Genomic DNA, 25000 nt, shown 5'->3' with positions numbered 1-25000 from the left:
GAAAGTTGAAGGTTTCCCTTCATCCCATTTCTCAGTATTATTATCCACCGCATCCATTTTGCTGAATTTCTTCCAGAAATTTCTGTGTAGGTTTATTCTCCCTGTCAATTGTTTTCATAAGTTGTTTGAAAGTTATTCTCATATGCTATTCCTTGAAGTTAGCTGTCACCTCTTGACCCATTGGCTGGGGGAAAGAAGTGTTCTTGCGGATATAATCTATTTTCACATTATCAAAGTACTAATCTAAGTTCGCTGGGTGGTTTAGTCTATTGTCTAAAAGAAACAATGCTTTGTTGGAAACATTATGTCCGGCATTGTACCTTTCTACGGTAGAGCAAAACATCGTTTGTAAACCACTCTTTGAAAAGGCTCTTAGTCACCAATACCTTCTTATTTCAACGCCAAATAAGAGGCAGATTAAACTTCATGTAACCCTTGAAAGTCCTTAAATTTTAAGAGTGATGCACGTGTAGGGGCTTTAATTTCGTATCACCAGCGGTATTTCCTCTCAAAACAAGTTTCAGACGATTTTTGAAAGCTTTAAATCGCATTGTTGATTTATCTTCTCTAGAAATAAAGTTCTAGTGGAAATGTGTGTCCAGAAAAGTGCAGTTTCATCATCATTGCGTACTTCAGGAATCATTTTCTGCAACTGCTCAGGATAATTAGTAGTAACCTCTCTATCAACGCTCGCAGTTTCATCAATCATTTTTATGCTGTGCAAATTTATGCGCTTCTTTTAAGCTATCCTTTACTAGTCAAAATAGATTTTCATTAGAAGTTTCACTTTTTTCCTGCAAATCATATATGAAATTTTGACTCTTTTTTGAATTGCCATCATGTTTATCGGCACATTAGGCCGATTCTGATCCTCGACCCATACATCCAAAAGGCGTTCAATTTCAAGCATTATTTTAGATCTATGGAAAAATATGGTTTGGGTAGTTAACTAAGTAACTTCTTGAACACCTGACATAGTATTCTCTCTATTGTCACCAGTTGTTCCAACTGTAGGCGTTGTAAAATTTAATGTCTTGACAATATAACTTAGTTTTTCTCCCACATAGAGTCTTTTAAAAAACATCAAATTTAATATCGAATGTAATCTCTTTAGGGTTTCTTTGCGCACTGCTGCCTTCAAGTCTTATTGATAGATTCTTTCCAGTCATGAAATTGAATGTAAATCCAACAGTAACAGCGATTAATTATCCACAACAAATAGGTAGTAACAATGGAAGCACTCCGTCGGTTACGACGATGAGGGTTCCAGTTGATCCGAATCAACGGAACAGCCTGCTCCTGAAATTAACGTGTAAGTGGCTGAGCACTCCACAGACACGTGTACCCTTAACGTAGTTCTCGGGGATATTCAGCATGACACAGAGAGTGACAAGGCCGGCCCCTTGAAATACAGGTGCAACAGAAACAGGAAGTAAGAGTGAGAGAAAGTTGTGGTGAAAGAGTACAGCAGGGATCACCACCATCCCCTGCCGGTGGCTCGTGGAGCTTTTAGGTGTTTTCGCTCAATAAACACTAACAACGCCCAGTCTGGGAATCGAAACCGCGATCCTATGACCGCGAGTCCGCTGCCCTAACCACTGGGCCATTGCGCCTCCTGGTAGTAACAAAATTAGTCCCGGAAAGATCTGATTTATGAGAGTATAAAATTGACTTATTTCTTTTGATGCAGTTATGAAAATGAGATGAAAAGGTAAATGACTGGAGAAAGGTAAGTACTTATATGATTACAGTTAGCCGAAGGTTCGCCAGATTTTAGAGAGAACTCCTCTCTTGTACATGTAACTTAAGATAGAAACACACACACGCACGCACGCGCGGACACACACACATACTTATACACACACAGGCACACACACTCATACACACACGTGTTTGCATCCATGCTGATATCTTTTGTAGCCAGTTGGATTCAAAATTGGTGGGTTGATAGTGAGGACGATGTGGGTTGCATTAGGCTGTGGCTGTCCTGAGGTTTGTCCTTGAAGAATTTCAGTCGAGCGAATCGGCCTCAGGAATTTTTCAAGCTTGGTACTTATTCTATCGCACTCTTTTGCCGAACCGCAATGTCTGTTGTCAATATATACACGACATGTTTTCTCACAGTTTCTGTCATGGTCAGAAGTCCGAGATTCCACGGGTGTGGGTGTTGGCAACATACAAATTTTCTGACCAGTGAAATAGTCTCTTCACAAGATTCTCCTGGTCGGGTGGTTATACAATATCTAACCTGTCTTACTCTGCATCATATAGAGTGGTATTGTCCTGGCCAAATCTTCTTTAAATCATAAAAGCATTATGATCCTTTCAAGAGTAATCACTATTCTCTTACTAGTTCTTTGTTCAAAAAATGATACTGAATATTTAGAAGAGTTATAAATAAGAAGATAAATATCAACTACGTTTCTCTTATTCGCATTTTTCTATGGAATAGGAAATGCTCCAAATCGGCATCCAGCTGTGGTGTATTTTAGTCACAAAAGAAATAACTCTTGTTCGATAGACAGTTCTATTTTATTCTGAAGCACAGTGTGTCTCGTACACTTCAAACGCTGTTAGAGACCTTTTGTGCACCTTCCTCCAAATCTTTAGAAATCTATGCTAAAGTATTGAAGTGGGTTTGAACATTAAATTTTTTAGAAGCACTCCGTCGGTAACGACGATGAGGGTTCCGGTTGATCCGAATCAACGGAACAGCCTGCTCGTAAAATTAGAGTGTAAGTGGCTGAGCACTCCACAGACACGTGTACCCTTAACGTAGTTCTCGGGGATATTCAGCGTGATACAGAGAGTGACAAGGCCGGCCCTTTGAAATACAGGTACAACAGAAACAGGAAGTAAGAGTGAGAGAAAGTTGTGAAAGAGTACAGCAGGGACCACCACCATCCCCTGCCGGAGTTAATATTACTCTGTCTAAGGCGACGAGCTGGCAGAAACGTTAGCATGCTTGGCGAAATTCTTAGCAGTATTTCGTCTGTCTTTACGGTCTGAGTTCAAATTCCGCCGAGGTCATCCTTCCGGGATCGATAAATAAAGTACCAGTTGCATACTGGGGTCGATCTGATCGACTGATTCCTTTCCATAAAATTTCGTGCCTTGTGCCTAGAGTAGAAAAGAATATTACTCTGTCCGTCACATCCCTGCTCCAAACAATATAGCAATTTGTTGCTGAAAGACAGAACAACTTTGTTAGGATTGGGATGACACACACACACACACACGCATTCCAGACCATCAAAAATCATATTGCAGTTTTGTTGCGACTCCGCACTTCCACCATCGAACTTTTTACGTATCTTGATTCCTTTGCGCATGCAAATTGTTACGAACAATGAAAGCGTGTGTTTGCATTAAAGAAATGATTAATGACCATTCGTGCCTCTGTCATGTCGGTTACGAATACTTCTCAAACGCCTTTGTTAACCTACATTCCAAGCACTTCTCTAATCAACATTTTCTAGACGCTATTTAACTCAATGTCAGTCTTGATCCAGCAGAATTTAACCAAAGACAATTCATCCATGGCTATCCTATATTATTTTCAGGCATACTATACCAAATATGCCTTTACGTTTACAATCTGATGGGGTCCGATTTGAGGGCTATTTCACCGCTGTTTCTATTTCGTAGAGTAGCTTTCTAACCGAGTACGTTCTATAGATTGTAAACATTTGAATCAAATATTTGTCTTAATACGCATCTTTTCAAAGTTATTTATATTAGTCATCGGCAACTCAAGCAAAGCTACGTGATTTTCCGCTGAACAATGGTATTTCTATATGCTATTGTAACCGAGTGCCTCTGCAGAAAGCTTCTACCCCAGTACTCTCTACATACATACATAAGCACATACATATGTACATACTTACAAGTACATACGCAGAAACACAAATATGTATTAAATTTATGGTATATATTATATTTCACCAAGAGGCTTCTTCACCGATCATACAAATTAATATATGAATATTTGCACACGAACACATTCATACAGGCAAATACTTGTGTGTGCCCGTGTGCGTGGGCGCCTGTGTGTGTGTCTGTGTGTGTTCTGTAGAAATACAGGAATACAGGATATATATACATACATACATACATACATACATACATACATACATACATACATACATACATACATATATACATATATATATATATACATACATACATACATACATACATACATACATACATACATACATACATATAGGCGCAGAAGTGGCTGTGTGGTAAGTAGCTTGCTAACTAACCACATGGTTCCGGGTTCAGTCCCACTACGTGGCATCTTGGGCAAGTGTCTTCTGCTATAGCCCCGGGCCGACCAATGCCTTGTGAGTGGATTTGGTAGACGGAAACTGAAAGAAGCCTGTCGTATATATGTATATATATGTGTATGTGTGTTTGTGTGTTTGTGTTTGTCCCCCTAGCATTGCTTGACAACCGATGCTGGTGTGTTTACGTCCCCGTCACTTAGCGGTTCGACAAAAGAGACCGATAGAATAAGTACTGGGCTTACAAAAGAATAAGTCCCGGGGGTCGAGTTGCTCGATTAAAGGCGGTGCTCCAGCATGGCCGCAGTCAAATGACTGAAACAAGTAAAAGAGTAAAAGAGATATATATATCTACTTACACACACACACACACACACACATATATATATACGCACATACCACATACACGCACACGCGCGTGCGCACTGTATTAGTTTGAGAAACAACGTCAGTTGATCGGTTTTTCTGAAGAATCCGAGGCATAGAAACATTTTCGTTATGAAGTCCATGCTTTTCCCCAAGGGTATTAGCTCAGTACGTAGTGTGAATATTTATAATCGAAAGTTGGTTGCTGGTTTCTTTGTCGAAAATTAATTCTATCCTACGTATCACTCATCGGATATCTGTTTTCCACCTATGTCACTTTATCTATACGTTTATACTTAAAGTTATATAGCCATCTTGTAGTTTTGTATTTCTTTACACACACACACACACACACACCACACACACACACAACACACACACACACACACACACATACACACACACACATATATATATACACGCACACATGCAAACACACACACATACACGCACACATGCACATACGCATATACACAATCACAAAGACTCGCACACACAGACACAGACACACACACGCATATGCATTTGTGTATTAGTTCTTGTATACACATTCATTGACAGTAGGGGATGAAATTGTCTGGGTGAAACAATCTGTACAATGAGTGAGAGACGATTGAACAACAAAATGGGAAAAAAACTTAATTATGAATAATAATTCAGCTAAATCTAGACTAGAATAATACCTACACGTGTGACGAAGGTGGAAATATATTTTCATGAATGTAAAAATGAAAAAAAAACAAACAGGACAAAAGATAGAAATTAAAATAATCAACCTCAAAACATGAAAATAAATAAATAAATAGATAAATAACCACTCAGGTTTTTAGAAACTGAAAGAGAGTTTTAAGTCAGTGAAAAAGCAATTCAGTGTATAGAATTAAAGGTGAAAAAGCCAACATAAATTGGCTGGCGCCGAATATAATTTAGAATTTGAAGAAATGTTTTCTACTGATGTCACGTTGGTGAGACCCATATTGGAGTACGGGATTCAAGCCTCTTCTCCTTATCTCCTCAAAGACATACATCATCTCGAAAGAGTCCAGAAGCTGGCTACCCGCATGGCTCTTGGTCTCAAGCATTTGTCTTATGAAGAAAGGCTGAAGATGCTCGACCTTTATTCTCTCAAAAAACGACGACGCTGTGGTGATCTCATTCTTGCTCACAACATCATAAGCGGAAAGTGTAACCTCTCGAAAGAGCTGTTCTTCACTCCTGCTCCAGAGCGTCAGCTGCGGGGTCATTCCGAAAAGCTCTATCTGCGACGATTTCATCTCAATCGAAGGAGAGGGGCTTTCTCCGTCCGGGTTGCGGATCCGTGGAATAAGCTGCTGGACGAGATGGTGAAGATGCCGACGACCGCTCGGTTCAAAGTCTCTCTTGACCACAAGTGGCCTGAACTCTTTACATGAACACCACCCTGAACATAACTCCATGTCCCCCTACATGGTCTTGCTTTTTGCTTTTTGAGCCAAAAAATTAACTAACTAACTAACAAACTAACTAACTAACTACTGATATGTCTGTCCAAAGTAGCGGTGTAAATATTTAGGCAACATTTATATTTCTAGAAAAAGTATATTCCGCAGTGTAGGATAACTATAACGCATTGAATAAAAATTAGTTTTGTGATTGACTCGTGTCCTTGGAATGTTCAGTTACAAAAGATGGCAAACCACACTGGAATATATTAGAATTTTCTACATAAACTTTAATAATTGCTCTATTTTATTAAGAGTTATGTAGTCCAAACTAATAAATCAGCAACATTCTTTTTTATAGAATAGATGGTAATTGTAGTGTTCCAGAATAGCTACATCCAGCCATTAACTGGAACAAGTAAAGGTGTGTATAACGAAGTGAGTGGCATTACTGATCACAGGCTCAGAGATGTATACTGAAAACATTAATTCGGCAGTCGAGTGGTTCGGTGTTCGATCTCACTTCACAACGCAGTATCTTGGCCAAGTAGATTCTATTATTCGTTCGGTTAGACCCAATCGTCGTTTTGTACTTGTTGTTGTTGTTGTTGTTATTATTATCATTATGAGTTCAAATTCCGCCGAGGTCTTCTTTATCTCACATCATTTCGGGGTCGATGAATTAAGGACCAGTCACACACTGGGGTCGATGTAATCGACTTGCCCCTTCCCCCAAATTTCAGGCCTTGTGCATATAGTAGAAAGGATTATCATTATTGTTATATGTTTGGCTTTAGCTTTGTGTTTGTACACGTTGACTGCAAGTCTCACCCAGAGACCTCAAGAGACAATAAGTTAGAAGCACAAGTCAGTGTTATGACCAGGGAGCCATATATTTGGTTTTGCACAGAGTATTGTTATAAAGAATGTCTCTCAGAACATAAGTAAATTAAAAGTTTGTTTTAAAAGTAATTTGATTATAAGATGATATTCTGATGTTAAGGTGACAGTAAAAGGTGTTTGCTATTATAGACATTTTAACACTGTATTTTAACACTGTTTATTAATTAAAATGCTTTGGGGATTACACAATCAATATTTTACGAAGGGTATGAACAGTTCGTATGAACACTAATTTTTGAATTTCTTCCATTTTGGGATTTCCTGCTATCTGTGCTAGGAAGCAATCAGCCTCTATTATTATTATTATTATTGTTGTTGTTGTTGTTGTTGTTGTTGCTGATGCTGCTGCTGCTGCTGCTGCTGTTGTTGTTGTTGTTGTTGTTGTTGTTGTTGTTAAAAGGAGAGAGAAAGCGAAAGAAGCGAGATGTAAATAGGAAGTAGTTTATTCACACTAAAGATTTTGTCCCACACTTCAACTCACAAGTCCTCCAACCACCCACGGTTATACAAATTCCTTCAAATTTACGAACTTTACTTAAGAATAACATTCTGTGGAATGCTACAGGGTCACAAGATTATGAAGAAGATTTTAAGTCTCTGTAAATAATGTTATTTAGTCGGAGATTTGATGATACTAAAATAATAGCAATAAACACCATCTAATTTCTATGTTGATGAGTAGCTTGAACGTAGTGTACCGAAAGATTGGTGAGATGCTAAATTTGGATTGCAGATGCAGAGAACTTCTGCTTTATATACATACATACATACATACATACATACATACGGTTTTATGATATAATTGCGCTCTTTGAAACTCGTCTCTCTGGTGAGGGTCAAATATACTATCTACTGGAGATGCCTGCCTGGGGGTCAGCATAGAGAATCTGGTGTTGGGTTTTCTCTCAAGAATTCATTAGTATCCTCCACTACAGAATTTCCAAGAGGTGTTTCAGATCGAACCATGTCATGCTTCATAAAATTGACAAAAGATGAGTTTCTTACTGTTGTCAGTATTTATGCACCAACAGTATTTCATTCTGATGAAGATGTGGGGCAATTTTATGAGGATCTCGTGCAATTATTGAGGAAAGTACCAATTTCTGACAAGCTGGTCATACTACGTTTCATGGCCTGTTTTAGGTCGACATGGGATCGGAAAATGTAATAAAAATGGAGTGTGACATTTTGTACTGAGAATAATCTGGTTGTCACCAACACTCTGTTTAAGCAGAAAAATAAATATAAAACCACCTGGATGCACCCAAGATCTAAGGACTGGAATCTCATAGATTATATTTTAATCAGAAAGCGTGATATGAAAGATGTTTCGAGTGTTCGGTCATGAGAGGAGCAGAGAGCTGGACTGACCATCGTCTAGTGCGTGGAAAAACAAATTTTTCGATAATGCCTAAAAATTGACAGTCTGGTCCTAAGGTACCCAAATAGTTAAATGTTGCCAACTTCAAATTACCAAGCAGCTTGCAAAGATTCTACGGTGCTATAGAAAGTATCAATCGTGACCTAAACAATCTATGGGAAGATTTCAAAGCAAAAATATTTCAGACTGCAAGTTAGTCAGTGGAATTTAAATCGCGTAAGACCAGTGACTGGTTCTCAGACATTTGTCTTAGACATTTGTCTGAAATTCCTGATCTACTTTTAGAAAAACAAAACTTAGGCAATACACTTCTTTCTTAGTACTTGAACCCCCAACTCAAACGAATCTTACAGAAAGCTGAAAGGGAAAGTGCAGACTGCTCTACGAGAAATTAAACAGGAATGGTGGAATGATAGAACAAAAGGGGCACAAAAAGTAGCTGATAGAAATGACGCGAAGGGTTTGTACTTTTATTTTAAGGAGGTATATGGCTCCGAATTTTCTTCAATAGCTCTAGTGGGTGCAGCAAATGAACATTTGTTTCTGACTGACACCGTTTCTATTCGTAAGCGCTGGGTAGAACATTTTCCTGCACTTTTGAATAGAACATCACCCGTTGACATGAGGATGATTGAAAAAATCGAACACCTTCCAGTTATAGAGGAGATTGTATTTGAACCAACTCTAAATGACATTTATGTAGCTGTGACTAAGCTGAATAACAATAAGTCTCCAGGGTCTGATGGAATCTGTGCAGAAGTCTTGAAATATGGGAGTGACAAAATGTTTGAACTCTTAAATATATTAATTTGTCACTGTTGGAGAACTGAGAAAGTGCCTCAAGACTGGATTGATGTCATTTTAATCTCCTTATATAAATCAGGGCCAAAGGATCTGTGTAGTAATTTTCGTGGGATTTCGCTTTTGTCTGTGGCTGGAAAGGTACTTGCCTGCATTTTGTTAGAACATTTAAATACCTTCATAGTTCCAAATATAGTGCCTGAGTCTTAGTGTGATTTTCGTTCCTCCAGGGGCACAGCTGATTGTATCTTTATTATCAGACAATTTCAGGAAAAGTGCATTGAACAATATCTTGCCCTATACCGTTGCCGTGTTGATTTGAGCAAAGCATTCGATTCTGTTAATCGAAATGCTCTGTTGCTAATTCTAAGAAAAATAGGTTGTTCAGAAAAATTTGTAAACAAGGGCTTTGCATCATGATATGAAAGCTAGAGTTAATTTTGGTGGTGGACTTTCTGAATCTTTTGCCGTGGAAAATGGAGTAAAGCACCCACCCTCTTTGCAATATACTTTGCTGTCGTGCTTTCACGCGCTTTTCAAAACTCCGAGTGGGGTATATACATAAAATATCGAACAACAGGGAATGTTTTTAATCTGACCAGACTGAAATTCAAAACAAGGGTTTTCACTTCACTAATTAGGGAACACTTATACCCTGACGATTGCGATCTGGTCAGTCATTCTGAAACTGGTCTGCAATCTTTTGCATCTGCATTTGACACAGTTTGTGACGATTTTGGCTTGACTTATTAACTTGAAAAAACGTTGTAATCTATCAACCTGCACGTAGTGTTGTTTGCTACCCAACTAAAATTTACTTGACTTTTTCATCTACCACGGAAGCTCTGCATAAAATGATGGAAATCTGGACACAGAAATAATCTGCGAATGTACAAACAGGGCAGCACAAACATTTGATGGTTTAGAGTCACGCGTTTGGTGCCAAAGACATATAAATAACAACACAAAATTGGTTCTTTACAAATCATTTGTCTTGCTAACCCTGCTGCATTCCTCTGAGACTTGGGCATGTTATGAAAGACATTTCAGATTGTTAGAACAAGTCCACCAAAAATGCCTTCGTCGAATTTTAAACATTAAACGGAGTTCTCTTACTCCAAACACAGATGTCCGTGAGTCTGCAGACGTACTTCAATTAAAGCGGTGATTCTGAAAAACCAAATAAGATGGTGTGGCCATATTGTTCGAATGGCGGATGAACGCACACCCAAACAGCTGTGTTATGGTGAGCTTGCAGAGGGGAAACGCCATCGGTATAAGCTTAAAAAGAGATTTGAAGCCGGCAGAAGATCTACTATGAAGCCACTTGGAAATGGATCTAGATGACATAGAAACCCTTGCTTCAGATCGAGCTGGAAGGCGAACAAAAGTGGGGAGTGGAGTGAAAGCGTTTGAAAAAAGCCAGGATAAAGCATGCAAGATTAAAGAAGAATGTTACTATCGAAAAGCTGAATCCCAATGACCTTTCTGTGTGCACAGTTTGTGACAGACCATGCCTTTTTTTTTTTTTGCTGGGCTCAAATCTCATTTACGGATCCATGAAAACTGAACCTACACCAATTATTCTACATATGTGTTTGTGCACACCTTTCAATGCCATGTATGCCATATGGTCTGAAACTCTAACTGTGGCCTCAAAAGACATTTTAAGATCCACAAAGACTAGAACTTAACTGTATCGCTTGGTGGTCCAAATCAGATATGCAATCTATGTAGGTGTCTTTTCAAAACATCATCTGCTTTAAAAAGCCACATTAAACGCCTTGATTGATCTGATGTATAGGTACAGGAGGTGGTCAGACTATGCATAAGGAGTAGACAACCACCGTATATATATATATAATATATATATATATATATTATATATATAATATATATATATATCTTATAATTAAGGGCTAAAGAAGGTTATTCTAAAGCCAATACACTGATTTATCCACTTATAATCCACTTGTTACAGGAAAATTGAACTGAAAGCGGGCAACTAACCTTTAGAAAATTTAAATTTTCTAAAGGTTAGTTGCCCGCTTTCAGTTCAATTTTCCTGTAACAAGGGGATTATAAGTGGATAAATCAGTGTATTGGCTTTAGAATAACCTTCTTTAGCCCTTAATTATAAGATGTTTATACTTCAACCGTAAAGGTTTTTTTAAATATACTGCCACGCTTTTTGATGAAATCCTTTTCTGTAGAGAAAGGGACTTCATCCTATATTGTTAGTAGTATATATATATATATAATATATATATAGAGAGAGAGAGAGAGAGAGAGAGAGAGAAATACAGGGATATATAAGTAGATAAACATATACGTAATACACATACACACACATATATATATATTTGCATATATGCACGTTCGAGTGTGTGTATATATGTCTATACAACAAACCATCTAATCCAGATATACGAATTTATATATTTAAATAAAACAGAGAACAAAATAAAGACAAAATTAAGCGCAAAGAATTAGCTCTTACATTTATTCCATTTTTATACGCACACACATACACGCACTCACATAAACATATACATGTATGTATGTATGTATGTATGTATGTATGTATGTATGTATGTATGTATGTATGTGTGTGTGTATGTATGCATGCATGTATGTATGTATGTATGTATGTATGTATGTATGTGTGTGTGTGTGTATGTATGTATGTATGTATGTATGTGTGTGTGTATGTATGCATGCATGTATGCATGTATGTATGTATGTATATATGTATGTATGTGTGTGTGTGTGTGTATGTATGTATGCATGTATGTATGTATGTATGTATGTATGTGTGTGTGTGTGTATGTATGTATGTTATGTATGTATGTATGTATGTATGTATGTGTGTGTGTGTGTGTATGTATGTATGTATGTATGTATGCATGCATGTATGTATGTATGTATGTATGTATGTGTGTGTGTATGTATGTGTGTGTGTATGTATGCATGCATGTATGCATGTATGTATGTATGTATGTCTATTCAATATGTCATTGGCGCCGGGTGTTATACCTGCGGACTGGAGAACAGCGATAATCTGCCCAATTTCCAAGAAAGGGAGCCGCGAAGACCCGCTTAACTACCGACCGGTTTCCCTTACATCAATAATCAGCAAGATGTTCGAAACCATCCTTAAGAAAAGTATGATGCTCCACCTCCAAAACACAGCCTCTATCTCTGATTCCCAACACGGCTTCGTGCCGAAGAGATCATGCTTGACCAACTTACTGGTAATGGAAGAATTGGTGACGCGCATCCTCGATGATAGTGATGCTGTTGACATCGTTTTATTGGACTTTGCCAAAGCTTTTGACTCGGTAAACCACCGCCTATTACTTGTCAAGCTTCAAGCATATAGTTTCCATCCGGATATTGTACGATGGGTTGGTGCCTTCCTCTCAGATCGCTCCTTCCAAGTCCAAGTTAATGGTTCGCGGTCCGACGTCTCCAGTGCGAGCAGTAGCGTGCCTCAAGGTTCAGTGCTTGGGCCCTTATTGTTCTTAGTCTTCATAAATGACTTGCCCGACGACCTCACGCAACACACCCTTCTATTTGCCGACGATATCAAACTGGTCGCTCCTCGCGGTGATATAGAGGATCTTCGTCGATGCCTCCACCAAATTTGGAAGTGGTCTAACGAATGGGACCTGTGTCTGAACGTGTCAAAGTGCTGTCATCTGCCTGTTGGCTCTCCTCCTGCAATTCAACTTGATTTCGAGCCGGGTCGTCTGCTGCTGGAGAGGACCGATCAGGTAAAGGACCTGGGTATCTTGGTGGATTCCTCCTTTTCGCCTTCGGCCCAGTGCGTCCATGCTGCCAACAAAGCACGCGGAATTCTGTTCTTGATTCGACGGTCATTCGGAATGCTCACAACAGCCATATTCCTACCACTCTATGTCACGCTGGTGAGACCCATATTGGAGTACGGGATTCAAGCTTCTTCTCCTTATCTCCTCAAAGACATACAGCATCTCGAAAGAGTCCAGAAGCTGGCTACCCGCATGGTTCATGGTCTCAAAAATTTGTCCTATGAAGAAAGGCTGAGGACGCTCGACCTTTATTCTCTTGAAAAACGCCGCCGCCGTGGTGATCTCATTCTCGCCCACAACATCATAAGCGGAAAGTGTAACCTCTCGAAAGAGCTGTTCTTCACTCCTGCTCGAGAACGTCGGCTGCGGGGTCATTCCGAAAAGCTCTACCTGCGACGATTTCATCTCAATCGAAGGAGAGGAGCTTTCTCCGTCCGGGTTGCGGATCCGTGGAACAAACTGCCAGACGAGATGGTGAAGATGCCGACGACCGCTTTGTTCAAAGCCTCCCTTGACCTCAAGTGGCCTGAACTCTTTACATGAACACCACCCTGTACTTAACTCCATGTCCCCCTACATGGCCTTGCTACTTGCTTTTGAGCCAAATTAACTAACTAACTAACATGTATGTATGTATGTATGCATGCATGTATGTGTGTATGTATGTATGTATGTATGTATGTATGTATGTATGTATGTATGTATGTATGTGTGTGTGTGTGTATGTATGTATGTATGTATGCATGTATGTATGTATGTATGTGTGTGTGTGTGTGCATGTATGTATGTATGTATGTATGTATGTATGTATGCATGCATGTATGTATGTATGTATGTATGTATGTATGTATGTATGTATGTATGTATGTGTATATGTGTGTGTGTCCTTACAGTTCTGCCACTCCACTGCTTTGGAGTGGTAATTTTTTTCTCGATCCGGAAATGATGAAAAGGAAAGTTGACCTCAACGGGATTTGAACGCTGAGTACAATGAGTCAGAACGAAGCATTTTGACTGACACGCTAACGACTCTGCCAAAAAACCAGACATACACATTTCGAATTCTACACGCATACACACACACACACGCGCGGGCGCGACATAGTGAAGATCGTCCTGCAGCCTTCCTTTGGCCGGAAAGGAAAAGTCTGTCTGATGGCCTTAGCGAAGGAGGTTATATGCTGGACGAGACAGGAAGGGATGAAGACTGATACATCCCTCTTCGGCCAAGTCTTCATCGACTCTTTCAAGTTCCAATCAAAAAAGAAACTGAAAATGGAGAGTGGCAAGAATGGTCCAAGTGTACGAACCTGCTCTGAGCACGCGCTTATAGATTGAGGAAGAGGCATAGAAGGGAGCGAGTACTTGCTCTAGTGGTCAGGGTGACCGTGGCTTTCCACGATCAGCTCCAGAAGGTTGCATTTATGGAAGAATAATTTCTTTATTGAATATTTTGTTCTCTCTTTCTTTTATTTTACTGTTTATGTGCATTTATTTTATGCAAACCTATAATGAATTGCATTGTATCGTCCTATGCCGTCCATGACCTTTTGGTAGGCTGTTGGTGATTAATAAAGAAAACATTGTTATCATTGTTATCATCACATTTCCCAGGCTGATTGTATATCGATATCATTTGATTAGGAGCGGATCGTAACTAATGATATTGACATAACTCTTCTCAAAAATCTTGGCTATTCCGAGCAATGATGTTTTCTGGAGCATCTAGGCCTTGATAGTGAGTCCAAGTTTGCCAAGCTACTTCTCAAATTGGCTTGTCATAATTCCAAGTGCCTCTGTCACTTATCGTCCACAAAGCGGCAAGTTGGCAGAATTGTTAGCGATTCTATTGAGGCCAACTTTACTGTTCATCCTTTCAAGGTCGATAAAATAAATTCCCAGTCTCGTACTAGGACGATTCTATCGACCAGTCCCTCACTCCAAATTGTTGAGCTTCTACTAAACTTAGTAACCAATATTGTTACTATTTTTATTGGTTTGGATGTTGTCGAACCAAAGCTCCAATCGTCAGAGTTATTTAGATTGCTGATACGAGCCATTTTCACTTTTCTCCCACAAATAAAGTCCTTCGGAAAAACATAAATTTCAGTTTCATTCCATCCTACTATAAATATGTGGAAGTGGAGGCGCAATGGCCCAGTGGTTAGAGCAGCGGACTCGCGGTCGTAGGATCGCGGTCGTAGGATCGCGGTTTCGATTCCCAGACCGGGCGTTGTGAGTGTTTATTGAGCGAAAACACCTAAAAGCTCCACGAGGCTCCGGCAGGGGATGGTGGTGATCCCTGCTGTACTCTTTCACCACAACTTTCTCTCACTCTTACTTCCTGTTTCTGTTGTACTTGTATTTCAAGGGGCCGGCCTTGTCACTCTCTGTGTCATGGTGAATATCCCCGAGAACTACGTTAAGGGTACACGTGTCTGTGGAGTGCTCAGTCACTTACACGTTAATTTCTCGAGCAGGCTGTTCCGTTTGATCGGATCAACCGGAACCCTCGTCGTCGTAACCGACGGAGTGCTTCCATCCAATATGTGGAAATACTTCCTTACTGACGTCAGAGCTTTGTATTTGCAAGAGTGAAGTGAAATAGGATCGTTTCAGTCGACTATGAACAAAGTCCCAACAGAAAAAAATATGTTTATTTGAAAAAAAAATCGATACGATGAAAGAACAATAAAATATAATGGAAGAATAACGTGAAATAGAGTTTGTGTTGAACTGACATAATTGATTAAAAATGCATCACGTGTGCATGAATTAGAACAGAAACCTTGGCTATTACATCTGTCTTGTAAACATCCAGCCTCCACCATAAACTCTATAATTTATTCTTTAACCTTTTAGACAAGCTTCACAGAAGTTTGCTATAAATTTGCGAGTTTGAAAATATCAACAAATGTCAGTGTACAAGATATTAACTCACACCATTGAAAAGAAGTGCTAATTTGTTTTTTCTATTTATTCTTTATTTCTTTGCTGGAAATCGTTGCAATTTGCATAAACGATTTGTAGATAACGCCAAAAGTGAATGAATATTTGAAACTGTTTATTTGCTGATTTTTCACCTCGATAAGAGGCATGCTTCAATGTATGTATGTATGTATGTATGTATGTATGTGTGTGTGTGTGTGTGTGTGTGTGTATGTATGTATGTATGTATGTATGTATGTATGTATGTATGCATGTATGTATGTATGTATATATGTATATATGTATGTATGTATGTATGTATGTAGGTAGGTATGTATGTATGTGTATGTATGTATGTATGTATGTATGTATGTATGTGTGTATGTATGTATGTATGTATGTATGTATGTATGTATTGTATGTATGTATGTATGTGTATGTATGTATGTATGTATGTATGTATGTATGTATGTAGGTATGTAGGTATGTATGTGTGTGTGTGTGTGTGTGTATGTATGTATGTATGTATGTATGTACGTACGTACGTATGTATGTATGTATGTATGTATGTATGTGTGTGTATGTATGTATGTATGTATGTGTGTATGTATGTATGTATGTATGTATGTATGTGTGTATGTATGTATGTATGAAAGTATGTATGTATGTATGTATGTATGTATGTATGTATGTATGTATGTATGTATGAATGTATGTATGTATGAATGTATGTATGTATGTATGTATGAATGTATGTATGAATGTATGTATGTATGTATGTATGCATGTACATATGTATGTACGTATGTACGTACGTACGCACGTACGTATGTATGTATGTATGTATGTATGTATCTATGTATGTATGTATGTGTTTGCATGCAAATATGTTAGTATATGTGGGCGTGTGTGTGTATATATAGTATATGTGTGGGCGTGTATGTGTATATATGTATGTATACATGCAAATGTGTGTGCGTGTGTGTGTGTACGTGTTGTGTGTAATAGGATGGCAAATGATATAATACATACTATGAGTGCTTAGGTCGAATTTCTGCCTAAAGTCCAGTTGTAAGTGCAGTGCGGTGATGCATGCATAAATGAAGATTGGTTGCCGGCAACATCTCGATCGAGATGGGTATAACTGAGGGAAGGCATACACAAAACAAAACAGGAAAGGACTTGAATACTTTTGATCATAAGTCTGCTGATTTGGGGCTGTTCTAGGGCTTAACAGTAACCAATGTACGTCACCACACTACATCATTGCTCTTAAGTCAACGAAGAAATCTCGTTGTGTTTGCTTTAACTGATAGAAATAGCGAACAAATCTTCCTTAGAATATACACACCCTGCTGTCTAAAATAGAAAGGAACACAGCGAATAACGTACTCCTACCCTAATCACAATATCCGAAAAACAAAGACGAGACGGTCATAGCTAGAGTATAGATCTTTTCAGTTAAGGTTAAGATGGGTCTCAGTGGTTAGGGCAGCAGACTCGCGGTCATAGGATCGCGGTTTCGATTCCCAGACCGGGCGTTTTGAGTGTTTATTGAGGGAAAACACCTAAAAGTTCCACGAGGCTCCGGCAGGGGATTGTGGTGATCCCTGCTGTACTCTTTCACCACAACTTTCTCTCACTCTTTCTTCCTGTTTCTGTTGTACCTGTATTTCAAAGGGCCGGCCTTGTCACTCTCTGTGTCACGCTGAATATCCCCGAGAACTACGTTAAGGGTACATGTGTCTGTGGAGTGCTCAGCCACTTACACGTTAATTTCACGAGCAGGCTGTTCCGTTGATCGGATCAACCGGAACCCTCATCGTCGGAACCGACGGAGTGCTTCCATAAGATGGGTCTGAACAGCAGCAACATCAACCAAACCACCAGTGAGGGAACTTTAATGTGATCACTCGATCTGTTAGAAATAACAGCTTAATGTCCCTTAAATTATATTTCCACACTTGTAGAAAAGAATACAATGAATAAAGTGGTCCTGTTTTTTGTTTTTTTTTTACATAAGATAAAGACGGGTTGTTCACAGCTGGAGTGGAAGCACTCAGTCGGTTACGACGACGAGGGTTCCGGTTGATCCGAATCAACGGAACAGCCCGCTCGTGAAATTAACGAGTCCGCTGCCCTAACCACTGGGCCATTGCGCCTCCACTCACAGCTGGAATACCTGTGATGAAAAGTAAGAACGACTGGCTAGGCTAGCGATGAGGAGTGATATGTTGTAATACATTTTACTTACTCGTGTAGAAGTCGCACTTCGAATTTAATGTCAGATCTTATTACAATTTTTTTTCTTTCATGTATAATTTTTACCGTTTTTTGTCAGTATAAAATCAAGCATAAAATAATGCATCGTATCCACGAGTACAAACAGTATAGCCAGTGAGTCCCATAACTCTGTGGCAACAGTACAAGCCAGCTCTCAGGCTTCAGAATAACTGCTCCCCTTCATTTCAGTTCTCTTGGAAGCACTGAAAAACATAAGGAGTCATCGGATTTGCCCTCTCCATTCTGACTCGGAGACCCCCTTCGGTCATGACACAGACCATGGGATTGCACCTAGAAAGTTACCCTCCTAGACACAAGTCCGGGCGAGGTTGTTTATGGAAGACCAGCAGTCGCCCATGCATACCAGCCTACCCTCTCTACGCCACCAGTGTTATCCAAGGAAAAGGCAAAGGCCGATACAGCTTGGCACCAGTGACATCACAACTCATTTCTACAGCTGAGTGAACTGGAGCAACGTGAAATAAAGTGCCTTGCTCAAGAACACAACACGCAGCCCGGTCCGGGATTCGAGCTCACAACCTCACGATCGTAAGCTCGACGCTCTAACCACTGAGCCATGCGCCTTCACATTCTGACTAAATGGTAGAAAAAGACACATGACCAATTATCTCACCTAAGTATATTTTATCCATACCATCTTTAATTAGAGAATCGCTTTCGTTCATCCCACCTGTCTCCGAGGCACTAAGAAAATAAAGTGCTGTGAGATCTGCTCTTTCTCCCCTGGGTAATTAGTGTAAAAGAAAAAAAAAACGGAATCAAGACCTTATAAATGCTATCGCGCTATTTTCTAAAATTTTATCTAGTCCAGGTGGATGAATATGTAAAGTTAGTCTCGGAGATATATTTCTTTACTACCCACAAGGGGCTAAACATAGAGGGGACAAACAAGGACAAACAAACGGATTAAGTCGATTACATCGACCCCAGTGCGTAACTGGTACTTATTTAATCGACCCCGAAAGGATGAAAGGCAAAGTCGACCTCGGCGGAATTTGAACTTAGAACGTAACGGCAGACGAAATACGGCTACGCATTTCGCCCGGCGTGCTAACGATTCTGCCAGCTCGCCGCCTAGAACTCAGAATCGAACCTTGAATAGTGAGAAAGTAAATGCGCCAAATCATACGATACAGTTTGTATTTGGTTTTAGACAATTCTATTCCTTCTCAAATTATCGACGCCAACACATGTCTGGACGAAAGCCAGTATTTTATCCTCTTTAGATATAAGGCTATTTCCTATTGTTGCTTTTAGTATTTAATAAATATATAATTTTCCTACCACTCGAAGCTTCCTTGCAGACATTTCTGATAGTATTTCAACATGAACAAAATGTTAACACCCCCCCCCCCGCCACTACTACCTTTATAAAGCGATTAGTATTTCCCACTCAGTGTTGTAGACAGGTGTTGTATTCATTTTTCAACAGCTTTTAGCAAATTACAGAGCAAAAAATTGTTTGTGTTCTTTGCTAAACAAAAGTATAAGTTGTATTATGATAACTTTGACGAATTTATGATCAGAGGATGTCTCTCTCCCGTGCACACCCTCAAGCTAAGAATTAAGGACATCAAAGGGTTAGATAAAATTTCTGTTATTACCACCACCACACCACCACCACCACCACCACCACCACTACTATTACTACTACTACTACTACTACTACTACTACTACTACTTACTATTACTACTACTGCTACTACTACTACTACCACCACTACCACCACCACCACCACCACCACCACAACCACAACCACAACCACCACCACCACCACCACCACCACCACCACCACCACCACCACCATCACCAACCACCACCACCACTACTACTACTACTACTACTACTACTACTACTACTACTACTACTAATAATAATAATAATAATAATACTGATAATGGTAATAATAATAATCCTTTCTTAATTAGCCACAAGGGCAGCACACATAAAGGACGATGCAATATAAAAGACAGTGTGGATTTGTATTTAGTGCATATAAAGAGTAAAAAAACAATAACAATTATCAAAATTATGGATAATAAAATTCCCCCAAAAGCAGGGAAGCTCCACCTAGGGGCAACCAATGAATCCCACTCATCCTGGACACCCCTCTTCACCTCATTCCCTTCGATCTACAGGCGCATGCTCAGAGTAGGTCCATTCACATGGGTCATCCTCGCCACATTTACCCACCTTTCAACAAAATTAATGTGGAAGGATGGGGTAAGCACTTCCCTCTCCACCCACACTTTGCTTTTCAAGCGGACCTTGAAAAATTCGATGAGGCCTTGGCCGAAGAGGAAGGTGCCGACCTTCAGTCCTTTCGACCTCGACCACCACGCTGTCTCTTCCGGGTTAAGCCGATTGCATCGACCGCAGTGCGTAACTGGTACTTAATTTATCGACCCCGAAAGGATGAAAGGCAAAGTCGACCTCGGCGGGATTTGAACTCAGAACGTAACGGCAGACGAAATACCTATTTCTTTACTACCCACAAGGGGCTAAACACAGAGGGGACAAACAAGGACAGACAAGCGGGTTAAGCCGATTACATCGATCCCAGTGCGTAACTGGTACTTAATTTATCGACCCCGAAAGGATGAAAGGCAAAGTCGACCTCGGCGGGATTTGAACTCAGAACGTAACGGCAGACGAAATACGGCTACGCATTTCGCCCGGCGTGCTAACGTTTCTTCCAGCTCGCCGCCTTTTTATTTATATATATATACACCCTGTCTCCTATACACACACTCCCAACCCACGCACGAAATATACTCTTACATGAATGTATATATATGTATTTGTTCTCACATTTCTATTTTTCAATACCAGAACCATCCGCTGGTTACCTGATAAATGGAGCGATAAAAATATCCGACGTACGCAATCAATCCCTTAACTAACGTTGAAAATGAAGTATATGACAAGTCTCAGCCTGAGTTCAAATTCCCCCGAGGTCGACTTCGCCTTTCATCCCTTCGGGGGTCGATAAATTAAGTACCAGTTACGCACTGAGGTCGATGTAATCGACTTAATCCCTTTGTCTGTCCTTGTTTGTCCCCTCTATGTTTGCACGCCGGGCAGTATTTCGTCTGTCTTTACATTCTGAGTTCAAATTTCGCCGAGGTCGACTTTCCCTTTCATCCTTCTGATGTCGATAAATTAAGTACCAGATGGGTACTAGGGTCGATCTAATCGACTGACTCTCTTCCTAAAATGTTGGGCCTTGTGCCTAGAATTGAAAAGAATATTTCCCGTAGTCTAAGGCGGCGAGCTGGCAGAAACGTTAGCATGGTGGGCGGTATTTCGTCTGTCATTAAGTCCTGAGTTCTAATTCCGCCGAGGTCGACTTTGCCTTTCATCCCTTCGGGGTCGATAAATTAAGTACCAGTTACGTACCAGATCTAATCGACTTCCCCCTCCCCCAAAATTTCGGGCCTCGTGCTTAGCGTAGAAAAGAATATTTCCCATAGTCTGGGTGTATAACATGGATACCACATGGATAGACAGCCCTGTATGGATCCGTGTTGTTAATTAAATATTTGATATACTTTAGAAAGATACATCTACAACAATGATATACTATAACGGATATCATCTTATAATGGCATCGATGATTATCAATTAAATTAGAAGTAATATTCACGTCATCGTTAATATCGATTTCTTCCATTGCTACAAGACCAAATATTTCTAGTGGAGAAGAAAGGAAGAGTCATCTGAATCGCACTCATTACATGATTGGCTCTTATTTTATTGACTCTTCCTCGAAAGGATGCACCATGATATAGTCCTCCATGGGATTAGTGCTCATAATATACAAGGAGAGAACGAACTGGTGAAAGGTATTTTGTTCGACGCTCTCATATTTCTGCTATTGCCTTTCTGTCGTTGAGCAAACCTATTATGAAAGCTAAGGCAGACGCATCATGAAATGAATTCCAGCTATGACCATCACATTGTATTTTTAAGTTTAACGTATCTAGGACTACATTACCCAATGTTACCTTCTGTATAAACATTGGTTGTTATTTCTAGCATGTACAACGACCATATACAAACTCTATCTCTGTTTCGTTGAACATGTAAGGTATTAGCTTATCTTCACAATTTTTTTCACACAGCTTATAAAGAAGGTCCATAGAAAACTATGTACCTGTGGAATATCTAATTTCCCTTCTGTTCGAATTGATTTATTGATTTTAAATATGGAAATCTTTCAGCTTTTTTGTCTTGTTTTCTTCATGAATCAGCTTCTTAACGAGTGTATGAAGCCTATGCTGAAGGCAACATTATCCGTATCGCATTTGAGCTCGCCTTCATGTCTCCGCATTTCGCATGCTATACTGATGTTCCCACCATAACAAATAGTGATAAAGCACGTAGGATAAAGGAAGATATATTAATCAAACAATATCTGTTGTCAGTCGACAAGTTAAAGCGAAGCGAAAGCTAGGAATGTTGAAAGAATCAGCTCGAAATGGTGTTGGTGGTGGTTGCGGCGAAGCTGGGATACAGGAGAACCTCTCTCTTTTTTCCACGTTTTGTCACGTTTAGTCGACCTCGCCCTTACACAATGACATTGATACAACTACCTTGTTTTACATGATAAATGATATTCACTGAAAACCTGTTGACATAACGTGCAACAATGTTACTTCATGTGATCACTTAAAAAAAGAATTAAAAAAAGACATTTTTCTACTGAATCGCAGTACGTTGTACGTAAAATGGTTTACGAAAGGAGGCTTAAAGTTTAGAGCAGAGTGAGAAATATTAGAAAAACGGAGACACGAGAGAGAAAGCTAAAAGAATAAGGGAGCGAGAAGAAACGGTAAAGATGCAGAAAGGGCAAAATACATGCCTATGGGAAATCCTTTTCATTGTATTTATTAAATTTCTAACTATAAATACAAAGAAGGGAGTAAGAGAGAGAGAGAAGTGAGGGAGAGAGGAGTAAGAGAGAGGAGTGAGAGAGAGGGGGTGAGAGAGAAAGGGGAGTGAGAGAGAAAGGGGAGTGAGAGAGAGGAACGAGAGAGAGGAGTGAGAGAGAAAGGGAGTGAGAGAGAGAGGAACGAGAGAGGGAAGTGAGAGAAAGGAGTGAGAGAGAGGGGAGTGAGAGAGAGGAGTGAGAGAGAAGAGTGAGAAAGAGGAGTGAGAGAGAGAAGGAGTGAGAGAGGGGATGAGTGAGAGAAAGGAGTGAGAGAGAGAAGGAGTGAGAGAGGGAATGAGTAAGAAAGAGAGAAGCAGTGAGAGAGAGAAGAAATTGAGGAGGTGTTTCAACAAAGTCTGTTAATCTTTCGGATCTGGAATAATTTCATAATTTCAAGAGACATACAAGGAACTTTTCTACTGGGTTCTGTGAAGCAGAGAGGACAAAGAAATGTTTGTGTTCTCTCACCATAAATTCGATCGCTCGTTCGGCTCTGGCAGCAGTGCTTTCCTGACTGCTAAGTATTAAAAGCATGCCCATCACTACCTAGTGGTTTCTGTCCTTGTTCGCAGCTCGGAACAGGATCTAAACCTATTTCTTTATTACCCACAAGGGGCTAAACACAGAGGGGACAAACAAGGACAGACATAGGTATTAAGTCGATTACATCGATCCCAGTACTCAACTGGTACTTAATTTATCGACCCCGAAAGGATGAAAGGCAAAGTCGACCTCGGCGGAATCTGAACTCACAACGTAACGCAGACGAAATACCGCTAAGCATTTCGCCCGGCGTGCTAACGTTTCTGCCAGCACGCCGCCAGGATCGAAACCCCGCACCGACATCTCGATGGAACATAGCACCATTTCCCGATTTCTTTTTGCATCGCCATCGCTGCTCTCACCTGTACGACCGCTGTCGGTGTCAGCGTCGATGTTATTTCCGATGTCAGCGTCATCACGATTGTCGTTGTCGCTCAGGTAGATGGCGGTGTCATCAGTCTGGCTGTTTGCGCGCGCAGCCGCTGCTATGGGTCACCCTGACAGATTGACCCCGTAGAACGACATCTATCGTCTCACTTCCGGTTGTCTGATCAGCTTTGTGACAACAGCCGACCGGTTCTCGCGGGCCCAATATGCATTAACTGTGTGGAAGCACTCCGTCAGTTACGATGACGAGGGTTCCGGTTGATCCGATCAACGGAATAGGCTGCTCGTGAAATTAACGTGTAAGTGGCTGAGCACTCCACAGACACGTGTACCCTTAACGTAGTTCTCGGGGATATTCAGCGTGACACAGAGAGTGACAAGGCCGGCCCTTTGAAATACAGGTACAACAGAAACAGGAAGTAAGAGTGAGAGAAAGTTGTAGTGAAAGAGTACAGCAGGGATTACCACCATCCCCTGCCGGAGCCTCGTGGAGCTTTAGGTGTTTTCGCTCAATAAACCCTGAAAACGCTCGGTCTGGGAATCGAAACCGCGATCCTATGACCGCGTGTCCGCTGCCCTAACCACTGGGCCATTGCGCCTCCTATGCATTAACTACGGAAGTGTAGAATGCATAATGGGCCAATGTATGGCGGGTTCCAACGCGATGTAGGTTCAAATTCTTGTGTCTCTTCAGTTTTAATTATTTCTTTCGCATTTGCTGTGAAAAGTGAAGAAATTGAATGTGCTTACCCTACAGGTTTGTCTCTCTGGACGCAGAATAAGAGACAAATCTAAATAGTTTCAAATTTTATATACTTTTCACAAGGTAAATATTTCTAAACTCAGCACATACACATACACACACTCGTACGCATGTACAAGCACACATACACACTGATATACGTATGCA

Source organism: Octopus sinensis, linkage group LG6 (assembly GCF_006345805.1).
Source record: "Octopus sinensis linkage group LG6, ASM634580v1, whole genome shotgun sequence".
Taxonomy (NCBI): Eukaryota; Metazoa; Mollusca; class Cephalopoda; order Octopoda; family Octopodidae; genus Octopus; species Octopus sinensis.
Note: the sequence above shows the minus strand (reverse complement) of the source record.